The sequence below is a fragment of the Quercus lobata genome, chromosome 11, assembly GCF_001633185.2.
Source record: "Quercus lobata isolate SW786 chromosome 11, ValleyOak3.0 Primary Assembly, whole genome shotgun sequence".
Lineage (NCBI taxonomy): Eukaryota > Viridiplantae > Streptophyta > Magnoliopsida > Fagales > Fagaceae > Quercus > Quercus lobata.
Window position 1 is genome coordinate 9,302,265 of NC_044914.1, and position 8,682 is coordinate 9,310,946.

The 8,682-nt window shown below is 43.2% G+C and overlaps 1 pseudogene; it reads right to left on the reverse strand.

Moving 5' to 3' along the window:
• Window positions 1–6,355: 6,355 nt before the first annotated feature.
• On the reverse strand, window positions 6,356–7,658 carry LOC115966356 (annotated as a pseudogene).
• Between the last annotated feature and the right edge of the window lie 1,024 nt (window positions 7,659–8,682).

Below are 8,682 nucleotides of genomic sequence, written 5' to 3' on the forward strand. Positions count from 1 at the left end.
ACCAAGTAGGGTTTCCACAAATATTAGATGCAAGTAGGATTTTTATATTTACATAAAGAAAAATTTTCACAAGGTTTTTTCTCTAACCTGTGACTTATGTTATTTCTTTTTTGGCAGACGAATACCACATCGCCCTGAACAAGAACCTCGTGAATTTTCCTGACCTAAATCGGATCCTTAGGCCAAAAATTTTTCTACATAAAGATGGCCAACTCCAAGCGGTGCATATAATCCTCGGGTTTGAACCCATCTCTAAACGCTTCCAAAGCCTGAAGAATGTAATTAGAGCTAAAGACCGACGGTTAGCTTTAATTGACGTAGCAGTTCCTAGTTTTCTGTTAACAGATCCTCCTCCAGCTGGAACTCAAGATGCTCAACTTTCAGCCCCACTCCTAACCAAACTCCTTTACTCTCAGGAGCCACCCATACCTTCGGACGATGAAGCTAAAGAGTCCACTCCCGAACCCGTCCAAGAAGTGACATATAAAGACTTTAAGGTTTTCTAGCAGCAAGAGGACCCCGAAGACCTTCTCAACCCCTCTCAACGCCGTTTACCTCCTGCCCACGTTAGCACTATCCCAGAGGAAGCTAACACACTTGAAGGGATGGTGCTCAAAGAAAAGACCCTAGACTTGTTGGCATTGCTTACAACCCACGCTGGGGGTGCTTCCCCAGTTGTCCTAGTGGTTCTCTAACCACTAAACTCATGCTCCCATGTGTGCATCCTCTGGTGATGCCACAGACAAAAAGAGAAAAAAGGGCCAATGAGGTAAAGGACCTGAAGGTGCTGAGGAAGGGGAAATCGCATGCCTTTCCCAGCGGCCCCCAACTAAGGAGGCTCGAATGGGGAAGAAGAGCATTCCTTTTAGGACCTCTAAAGGTTCTAAGGGGGAACAACGATTAAAGGCTTCAGCTTGGAGGCCTTCATTTATGCTGAGCTCGAGGAGCCCTATCATGGACGATGCCAACCTCAGGGATCCCCAAAAGGGCAAGTCGGGCATTCTTGCTGAATGTCTAGAAAAGACCCTTCTCCTACCTGAAGACATGTAGGAGCTTCGATCCTTTAGGAAACGTGAGGTTTTCTTGTCTCTAAGGAGAGACCCTGTCAAGGTATGTAATCATCTTCTTCTTTTCATAAATTAATGCAACACATGTATAGATACTAACCCACAACCATCTTATAGTTTGTGCAGGCGGCCTTTGTGGCTGAGGAATGGGTGGACTACGCCTTGGGCCAAGCTTGTGAGGCTGAGGGCAAGCTTGAGGAAGTTGAGAACACCCACGCTGAGACCGAGAAGAGGCTCAAAGACACTCTCTTCCACTTGGCTGAGATAGAAAAATCAAGGAAAAATGTTGAGTCTGCCTTAATTGGATTTCGGAAATAAGCAAAGGAGGCTAGGGCTTCTCAGAAAAAGCGTGAGACTCATCTGGCCTTAGCCATAGTAAAAACTAAACAATAGTAGAAGCAGCTGGTGGCAAAGGACGTCGAGATGGCTAAGGCCAAGTAGGCGGGTATGACCAAGACTGTCCAACTCAGAGACGTCACTCAGGCTTTTTGCCTTGAGGTATAGGGTCAGGCCCTCACTGCAGCCTACCACTACTCCAGTTGCCACACTTGCCACGAAAAAAGGGCGAGATCAACAGCCTCCAGCAGTTGTTGTGGATGTGGAGTCAGAAGAGGTAGTTGAAATGGGGCAACTGAAAAGGAAGAAGAAGGAGAAGGAGAAAGAAAAAGAGAAAGAGAAGAAGAAAGAGGCATCAACATGACATAGTCCTAGGTTAAGAGCTACTTAGTCAATTTTGTAATCGGGCTTAAGTTTAGTTGATGCGCCCTCAGTCAATTTTGTAATCGGGCTTAAGTTTAGTTGATGCGCCCTCTTTCTTTTATTGTAATCCAACTCCTGAACTTCAATGAATATAACCAATCTTTACTTCACACTTTTTCATCTATTTAAGTCTAATTTGTCCAAGTATATCTTCTGCTACTTCCTTTTTTAGTATTATTTGAAACATGCTAACCTTTAACCAACTTAATCTATTCCCTACACTATCCTATTCAATCTTGAATGAACCTTGAGAAAGTTATTGGACTGACACCTAGGGTAATTTGTAATAATATTCTGACACTTAGTAAAAATTACAAGCCAAAACTTACCTTACTTTGGACTTGAGATGCTAAGAGACCAATCTGCCTTGTACTTGTAATCCGAGGAAGCAAGCAAGACTTATGATTTTATTCAATATTTAGGAAATTTCATATAAGTGTTAACTTGTCCAAGGCTTGTGACCCGAGGAGCCTAACAAGAGCAAGATTTTGTAAAATACTTATAATTTTTTTACATAAAGGTTAATTTACCCAAGATTTGTGGCCCGAGGAGTCAAACAAGACTGAGGTTTTGTTCAACACTTAGAAATTTTTTACATAAAGGTTAATTTACCTAATGTTTGTGACCCGAGGAGTCGAACAAGACCGAGGTTCTGTTTAACACTTAGAAATTCCTTACATAAAGGTTAATTTACCCAAAGTTTGTGACCGAGGAGTCGAACAAGACCGAGGTTCTGTTTAACACTTACCCAATGTTTGTGACCCGAGAAGTCGAACAAGACTGAGATTCTGTTTAACACTTAGAAATTTCTTACATTAAGTGATTACCGCACAACTCACAGCCACAATAAATCACAAATGAGTCAAACTTGAATAAAAAGAACTTTATATCATTAGTAGTAATAACACCATAAATTATTTACATTCCAAGGATGTGGAATCACATTTTCATCTAAGTCTTCCAAATAATAAGCCCCAATAACAGTCACTGACGTTATTCTGTATGGGCTTTCCCAGTTGGGACCCAACTTTCCCCAAGCTGGGTTCTTTGTTGTCCCCACCACCTTTCTCAAAACTAAATCTCCTGGGGCTAGTGGTCTTAACTTCACTTATTTGTCATATCCTTACTTAAGCCTCTACTGATAATGTGCCATCTTCACTGCAATGACTTCTCTTATTTCCCTAACCAATTCCAAGCTAGCCGAGAGCAAGTGATTATTCTCCTCAATGCTGAACTAATCAGTTCTTAGGGTTGGGAACCCTGATTCAATAGGGATTATTGCTCATATCCTATAAGTCATTGAAAAAGGAGTCTCTCTAGTTGATCTTCGAGGTGTGGTGCGATAAGTCCATAACACGTGGGGCAATTCATTCACTCACCTTCCCTTTGCATCATCCAACCTTTTCTTCAACCCAGACATTATGGTCTTATTTATAGCCTTGGCCTGATCATTCCCTTATGGATAAGTTGGAGTGGATACCTATTCCTGATCCCCAACTCCCTACAGTATCTTCGAAAGGCTTTACTATTAAATTGAAGGCCATTATCTGAGATTAATGTATGTGGGACTCCAAACCCGGTGATGATATTTCTCCATATAAACCTCTTAGCATCCATATCCCTGATACTGGATAATGACTCAGTCTCTACCTACTTAGCAAAATAGTCTGTCCCAATAAGGAGTCATCTTTGGTTTCCCATGGCTCAAGGAAATGGTTCCACTATGTCCAAGCCCTACTGAGCAAATGGCCAAAGGCAAGAAAGTGGGTTCAGAACCCCCTTAGGTTGGTGAATATTTGGGGCATACCTCTGACACTGATCACACTTCCTTACATAATCCTGAGAAGTTCTTTGCATGCTCGGCCACCAATATCCTTGGATAAGAGCTCTATGGGCCAAAGACCTCCTTCTTGTATGACTCCCATATATTCCTTCATGTAACTTTTCTAACAAAGGTTCCACTGCCTCGGGATGTACATATAATAGATATGACCCTGAATGAGAACGCTTGTACAACTTCTGTTCTTCGGATAACCAATAACGGGGAGTCTTTCTACGTATCTTTTCTGCCTGGCCCCCATCCTCGGGCAGCAATCCTTGTTTCAAGAAAGTAACCAAGGGATCCATCCAACTTGGCCTAACCTGAATACTGTGCACACCCACCAAGGGCTTCTTTATAAGACTGGAATGAACCATGTCTTCAACAATAACGACCCAAGGCAAATTTAACCCCAAAGACGTTGCCAACATAGCCAAAGAATTTGCATGAGAGTTCTGTCCTCTCGGGATTTGCTTTAGAGTAAAGCTCTTGAAATGGACCCGAGCTTGTATAACTCTAACAAGATACCCCTGCATGCGTTCATCCTGAGCCTCAAACTCTGCATTAACTTGGCCTACCACCAGCCGTGAATCTGAATATACCTCTACGACTTCTCCTTTCAATTGATTAACCATTGCCATTCCAACCAACAAGGCCTCATACTCAGCTTCATTGTTCGTAGCTAGAAAAACCAATCGCAATGATTTTTCCATCACCAGCTTCTCAGGGGTTATCACCACAATTCCTACCCTGCCCCTTTTTGGTTAGCTGCTCCATCCGTGTATACCTCCCAGGTTGGAACAACAGAGGCTGAGACTGTCATAGTGTCAACTATTCCTTTTCCCTCACCTGTTACGCTCTCAGTAAACTTCGCCACAAAATCTGCTAAGACTTGTACGAGGCATATACCTGACATCATAAGCACCAAGCATAGTTCCCCATTTAGCAATCCTGCTCGTGTAATTTGATTTTCATAAGAGTGCTTGCAAGGGGAGCTGGGTGAGCACCACCACAATATGTGCCTGAAAATAATGTGGAAGCTTCCTCATGGTGTGTACAACGGCCAACACCGCCTTCTCTAGGGGTAAATAGTCTCAACTTCATGAAAGGACTTGCTAACATAGTAGACAGGTCTTTGTACCCCACTCTCATTTCTGACCAGAACTAGACTAAGTGCATAATCCGTGACTGCTAAGTACACATACAAAACATCCTCTTTTTAGGGTCTAGAAAGGACTAAGGGGCGTGGCAAATATTGCTTGAGCTCCTCAAAGGCAACCTACACTCCTCGGTCCATTGAAAGTCCTTCCACTTGTGAAGGAGCTGGAAAAATAGACGACACCTATCCGCTAATCAAGAGATAAACCTATTCAGAGCTGCTGCCATCCTTGTTAATTTCTGTATCTCCTTAGGATTCCAAGGAGGATGAAAGTTATTAATAGCCTTAATCTGATCGGGATTGACCTCAATTCCTTGATGTGTTATCATATAGCCTAGAAACTTTTCCGAGCTGACCCCAAAAGAACACTTAGATGCATTTAAGCGCAGCCTATGTTCCCTCAACACCGAGAACACCTCCCCCAAATTTGCTAAGTGCTTTACAACCTGTTTACTCTTTACCACCATATCATCAATATATGCCTCCATATTCCTCCCAATCTGTGACTCAAACATTCGTGTCTCCATTCATTGATATGTGGATTCTGCATTCTTAAGGCCGAAGGGCATCACCCGATAACGGTAATTTCTAGTGGGCACACAGAAAGCAATTTTTTCTTGATCAGTTAATGCTAAAGGTATCTAGTGATACCCTTGGAAGGCATCCAAGAAACTCATATGAGGATGTCCAACTGTTGCATCCACTAATTAATCAATCCGAGGAATAGGGAAATGATCTTTAAGGCAAACTTTATTCAAATCCGTGAAGTCCACGCACACATGCCACTTCCCATTTTTCTTCTTTACTACCATAGTATTCGCCAACCACTTAGGGTAAAAGACCTCTTTGATTGCCTCTGCTTGCTTAAGTTTGTTGACTTCTACCCTTATTGCCTCAACACGCTCTTTTAATGAATGCTGAAGAGGTTGCCTTCGTGGGATCGCTTCTGGTTTCACATTCAATCGGTGACATATAAACTCAGGATCAATCCCAAGTACGTCATAAGTACTCTAGGCAAACACATCAATATTATCTTCCAAAAATTTCACCAACGCGGCATTTTCTAAGGATGGCAATTGAGACCCCACCTGAAAGTATTTTTCTTCGTCTTGACCAATCAAAACCTTTTCCAATTCCTGAACAGCAACCCCTACGACTCGGTCCCAAGTCCTACTTCGGGACCCTTTGATTGCTATAGGATTTGCTCCTTTTCCACCACGACTTGATCTGTGGGTTATCGTGTAATGGCTGCTATTAGACATTGCCTAGCCATTACTTGACTTCCTACTAATTCCCCAACTCTACCCTGTGTGGGGTACTTAACTTTCAAGTGTAAGGTTGACGAGACAGCATGAAGCATTGGTCTAGCCAGGATAGCTGTGTAAGGGGAAAAAGCTTCAACTACAATGAAATCAACTTGCACCTCCTTATCTCTACCCTATACAGGTAACTTTATAATCTTGCAGGGGGTTACCAATCTCCCATCAAAGCCCACTAGTGGTGAATCTTACTTCTCTAGGTCCTCGGATCAAAGCCCACTAGTGGTGAATCTTACTTCTCTAGGTCCTCGGGCTTGAGATTTAACCCTTTATATAAGTTTGGGTACATAATCTCCACCCCACTTCCCTTGTTTACCAGGACCCTTTTTACATCATACCCCCCGATCCGAATGGTTACCACCAAGGCATCATCATATGGCTTGAGCGTCCCCTCCTTATCTTCTTTTGAAAAACCTAAAGTGGGCATGGCCACCATTTTGGCCTTTTTGCGAGCCTGGCTCCTGTCTTCCAAGTTGGGACTTGAAACCATAGACATAACCCCCAACCAGGTTCTTGCATCACCCCTAGGCTTAGCAAAAAGGACATTAATTGTACCCAATGCTAGTCGAGGAGCTCCATCCCTCGATACCTAGCTCCCAAATGCCCAAACTAACCTGTAGACTGGTGCAAGAACTGACTTATTTATCCTACCTTCACCAGTTGACCCAGGTGATCTCGTAAAGTCCTGCAATCCTTTATTGTGTGCCCTTTTTTCTGATGATAATGATAGTAAAGGCTTTGGTTTCTCCTGGACGGATCCCCACCCATCTTATTGGGCTATTTAAAGTATGGTTCATTTTTTATCTTCTCCAGTATCTGATAGACTGGCTCTTTGAACAATGAATTAACCACTTGAGCCCCCGCAGATGATGTCTGATTGGGGAAGTCTCTTTGAGAACGGTTATTATGATATCTACTCTCCGAGGATCTCTTTTCTTTAGGAAAACCTTAGCTTTGCCCTTTCCTTGGGTTTGATCTTCCTCTACTTGCTTATACTTATCAATGCGATCTATAAGCTGGCGCATACTGAGGGCAGGCTTCATTGGTAGTGACTTCCTCAATTCATGCTCCATTAGAAGCCCTACCTTAAATGTTGTCATTGCCACGTTCTCGAAATCTCCATCTATTTCATTGTACGTTTCCTAATATTTGTCTAAGTAGGTCTTGAGAGTTTCACCTTCCCTCATGGCCATAGACAAAAGAGAGTCTAAGGGCTTAGGAACTCTACTACATGTTACAAATCTTGCACCAAATGCCCTCGTCAGCTCCTCAAAGGATCTTATTAACCCCTCTTCCAAAGCATCAAACCAACGCATAGCCACAGGCCCGAGGCTGGAGGGGAATACCTTGCACATAAGGGCTTCATTGCCAGAATGAACTGTCATCTTCTGATTGAAATGGCTTACATGCTCCACAGGGTTAGACCTTCCATTATAGATTGTGAAAGTTGGCTGTGAGAACCGGTGGGGAAGCCTGGCCTTATTGATTCTCCTAACAAAGGGTGACTTCGAGATTTGCCGAAGTGCTTTACTCATTGTGTCATTCCTCATGCTATGATGAGATAACCCTTGCTCATGCTTGTACTTGCCCTTTTCCAGTTTATCCTGGCATGAAGATGCTAAGAAGGACTCATTGGATGGGGTTCTTGACTATGGTGATATGAGCGATCCCTACTCTCCCCTAATCCATCACTTGATGGGGGTGATGGATTCCTTCTGTCACTCTCCCTTCGCCGCAACTTCCTACGCATGCGATCTACCTCAAGCTGCAATTTCCGCATCTCCTGATCGTGTGAAACATGGCTCCCAATCCTAGAGTGACTTCTTTCTGTGCGTTCAGTGTGATATGACTCTACCATAACACTTGGTGTATGGTGCTTATCCCTCCTTCGCTCCAAATTAACAAACTGGTTTTCCCTTTGTGAACTAACAGACTCCTCCCTATTCTCCTCTAAGTTGGCCATGACTACTCAAGATAAACCCATAATAACACCTTGTTTCCCACAGACGACGGCAATTGTAAGGACTTAACCACCAAACGACCCAAACCCACTTAGAATGGTGGAATTTGTGCAACCCAGCAAGACCTAAACCAATAGATATTTGTAAAGAGAGTGGGATAAAACAAGGGGAGGGGACTTAGCCCGAGGACAAAACTCTTACACTAGATAATACACTGTTTACCCTTTTTCTCTTACCGTTCTTGCTCTAATTTTCTATCCTTAGACTATTCCCCCCCCCCTCTCACTAGCTAGAAGTTCCCTTTCCTTATATACTCCTCAGCCCGTCGCATCCTGGCCCTTCATCCCCATTTATCTAGACTCTCCCTATGACACTTGCCCCTTTAAACTTCTGTTGAAGGTGGTAGAAGGAGCTGCTTAGCTATGAATTCCAATGTTTAGATCACTTCCTCATCAATAAAACTGATAAACCTGTTGCCAGTAATTTAATGCAGAGGCAGTAGGTGAACTTTCACTGGAAACTTCCTTCACTTACCATGGTTCTCTTTCTAAGCCCCACCCTTCTCATTCGGACTTCCTAGAAGTCTTTTGTCTCTTCT